This window comes from Anomalospiza imberbis, chromosome 3, assembly GCF_031753505.1.
Source record: "Anomalospiza imberbis isolate Cuckoo-Finch-1a 21T00152 chromosome 3, ASM3175350v1, whole genome shotgun sequence".
Taxonomy (NCBI): Eukaryota; Metazoa; Chordata; class Aves; order Passeriformes; family Viduidae; genus Anomalospiza; species Anomalospiza imberbis.
Window position 1 is genome coordinate 109,621,142 of NC_089683.1, and position 3,854 is coordinate 109,624,995.

The following is a 3,854-nucleotide window of genomic DNA, read 5'->3' on the forward strand; positions in this document are numbered from 1 at the left end:
AAATCAGGAAAATAGCCGCTTCAATTAAACTACATAATATTTTGGGTGTGTAAGAAGAGATGCCCATATTTAAGAAGTGGTTAAAGTATATAAATGGCTAATCACACAAGCGACATTATTCCCTGCCACCTCTTCTGCTCTGTGATATTGTTACTTGGCCAAATATCACCCTAGTAAAAACTCTTTCCATCACTGCATGCTACAAAAGGCTTGGACACAGAGAAGTCTTTCTCATCTCTGCTGCTACCCAGAACACAGACCTTTGAAAAGCTCAGTGCAGACCCAAAGCAAGAAATGGGCTGGCAGAGCTTGCACTTCACCATGGAGCCAGCTTTGAAATCAGCTGAAATTTCCATGCCCTTCAAGCCTTTTAGATGAGCTGATGGAGGACAGTGGCAGTGGGAAAAAATGACAAGTTGATAAATATTAATCTGTTTAAACTCACTGCTGAGCTATAACTAAAATGCCTGGAAAGTTGTCCCACATTCCATACACACTGGGAGAAAATACGAAATACCACTTTCAGCACAGACATAATTCAGCTTTGACAATCCTCTAAACAGGGTTTCCCAAGGAAAACCATCTCTCTGGGTCCCTCCCCTCGTGGGCTGTGTCTCTGTTGATGTCGTTTGTACCACTCATTTCCTTGATGGCTTCCAAGTTACCCCTCCACGACCCACATCCCTGAGCCCAGCAGCAGCTGAGCAGCTCTTTGCTTAGAGGACACCCTACAAACCCCTTGTACAAAGGACTGGTGGCTCTGAAACCGTACTCACATCTTTCCCTGTGGACAGTGCCCTAGGAAAAGGACTACTTGGCCTGACCATGAGCTACCTGGGGAAGAAAAAGGGCCACATGACACTGCATGGGTTGATGCTAATGAGCAGGACTAGTCCCTGCAATAAACCCACATCTAAAGGCTGCACCTCTGAATAAGGACATTTTAGGGATACGAGGATGTTAACAGGATATGGCGCCAATGATTTAAGACAGTGAGTGCCTCCTTTGAGCTGAGTGTCCCTGCCTTGGCAGAGAGATGATGGTATGTTGGAAATATTAAACTAGCAACCTCCGTGGAGATGCATAGCTGCAAGTAAGAACAGAATTTGAAACCCTGTCGTCAGGATAAGTCATCAAACAGATCCTCCTAAACAGCAGCCAAATATATATCCACATCCACTGTTGTAGGTGTTAATGGAACAGCTCCCAAATATGAATGCTGAAATAACATCCTGATCTCCTGTAACCAGAGCTAAGAGGATTTGCCATTGATATACCAGCTCTGAGCTGGATTTACTTCAAAATTTTCAAAAGCCCCTGCAATGGTATAAAGCACGTTTTTGTGTCGAAGGAATCCGGAGGAGTGCTTCACATGGAGCACTGGGCAATACGTAATGAATTCCACACTCTAGCTTTGTCCCCAGAGAAGGCTTCCGCAGATTCCACAATGGAACAAGAGGTTTATTGAACGGGACAATATGAGAGGAAATCTATTTTACAACTTCAAGCAAGCTTCTGTCCACAGAGGACGAACAAAATTTGTTGCTGAAAAGAAAACTAATACTAAGCAAAAGAGCCTAGAAAAAAAAGCAAGAAAATGTCACCTTTTGTGGTTCTTCACCCATGTCTTTGTTGTATGTGTGCACCCTGCCCTACACACGTCTCTATGTAGCATGTACACACTGATGTTACACAGAAGCACTCTTCAAACACAAAGGAGCTAAAAAAACACAACATAATCCTGTCCTCTGGAAGTTCTTGGTATGGGAACAGTAATTAGATAATTCTACATTTGAATGTAGTACAGTTAATCAGAGCTTTCCCAGAGGCATTTTAGAATTAGGAGGAATGCTATTAAGGAATACAAATGTTTTATTTCCTAAACTGCCAATAAAAGGAGACAATCAACTTAAAAAAAAAAAAAAGGCAAAAATAGTAATGAAACTAGGTTGCTTTAAAAAAAAAAATCAAACCAATTCATTCCAATGTCATGGACCTAAACAGGATGTCGTTGTGCCAGGGAATTAATTGGATTGTAAATAAAAGTGAAACTGATCAGTAAGTTTTTATTGCTTGTGATGAGTGAAATGCAAGGACTGTACAAAAAGCATAAATGATGAAAGTTGAATTTGTTCTGAAAAATTATTTCAGTTTGAATAATCTGCAGAGTATTAATGACACTTACTCTCTGGTAAGAATTTTTATTATAAACATATGAGGACAGTGTGAATCAGGAATAAGTCTATTTAAACCAATGGGACTGCACTGAGGAAACATTTTTGAGGGCTGCAGAATGGAAACTAACTGAGTTCAACATACCCTTTTGATGAGAGCAGAATGGGGACCATGGTTCTTTTTTTTTTTCCCTCTTTGCTCCACACTTGCTTATGTGCTCTTACAGAAAACTCTTTTCTTGAACTGCCAGCCCTCCAGATGAGCTCAGGTCTGGGTGCTCATGTGGTGACAACATCCCTCTCACCTAAAACAGAGATAGCTACCAGCAAAGCCAGCCAGCTGGAATGCAGGACTAACTGAACTGAAACCTGTCAAAAAAATGCAAAATAATACAATCCTAAACCCTTCCAAAAGACACCCTGGGTGAGACAGAGGCATTGAGATGGTGAGGAACAGGGGGCAATGTCCCTAAGGGAAGACACAAGGACCACAAAATAGGAGAATCTGAGTGAGAAGGTGTACCCCCACTTTGTATTCTTGCTAGGATCTCGTGCCTCCTTTTTCAAGGAGCAGAAAAAAGCAGATGCTCAGGAGGTCTGTGTGAAAAGACAGCTTGTTGGAGGTCATACCTGATAAATGGAGGTGGAGGACAAGGACTGTCCTAACTGTGAGAGGGAGGAAGTCCTGCCAGCTTCAGGTGCTAAAGAATGGAGGGGGAAGCCCTGAGGGATTCGTATCCTAACTGAGCCACACGAGTTAGAAGATGTAAATACAGATTCTCCTCTCATCTTGCATCTCCCCATTCTCTAGAGAGTTTAAAAGGCTCATGAAACCTGCATGTAATATTATTAATACCCAAGGCAGATCAATTTAAATTAACTTGAGTAGAGCTACATAGTGTCATCACACAATGAAAGTGTGATTGCTATCTGAAATCCACGGGGGTAGAAGCCCAAGGAAAGAGAACACCTTCTCATATTAACAGATAACAATGGCACAAAGCTATGAGTTTATTTAGGCCTGGAACAAGCACCAAATCCATAACTAGAGGAGTACTCATATCTTGGGATGATCACCCAAGAGGAGCCACAGCAGTGCCCTAGTGCTCAGGTCTCCTGAGGACTGCCTTCATGGAATACTGCATTACTTGACATCCTTGCTGTAGATCTGGGTTTCTGCATAACACAGGACAGCTGCACACAGTATCTTATTAGTCTTTCCTACACAGCCTAAAAGGGTTTTAGGAGATCTGTAATGAGGGTTTCAGGAACTAAAACTCAATTTGTTTATCCTATCTCTTAGGGAAACAGCTCAAGGAAAAGCAAAACAGGTTCAGAGGAAGAGCACATGCGCAAAGGAGATGGACTCCCGTAGAACAACACAGCATACTAATTCATTCTGATCTTGCTGTTTAGTACCTGCAAAGTCTACCATTATGCATTATTAAATTCATGTATTATTGAATCACAATCCTTGTTGCCTGGTAAGAAATGTGGATGATTTCTTAACTTAAATTAAAGCACTGCTTCCCTTATTTGAATAAAACTGCATTACTGGCTGCCTCTCATGGTAATCAGAAAACTGCATTAGGCAGGTAGTACTGTATGAATTAAAAAATAATGAAACAAGACTTTTCAGTCAGACATTGTTCCCTCGCCTGCTTTTCATGACAGCAGATT

At 41.5% G+C, this 3,854-nt stretch overlaps 1 long non-coding RNA gene across 1 annotated transcript; it reads left to right on the top strand.

The window, feature by feature from the left end:
• The first annotated feature begins 782 nt into the window (after positions 1-782).
• On the top strand, positions 783-3,639 carry LOC137469996 (uncharacterized). The gene is made up of 2 exons (XR_010996860.1): positions 783-1,761; positions 3,478-3,639. It is a non-coding gene; the product is annotated as an uncharacterized lncRNA (long non-coding RNA).
• Positions 3,640-3,854: the final 215 nt, after the last annotated feature.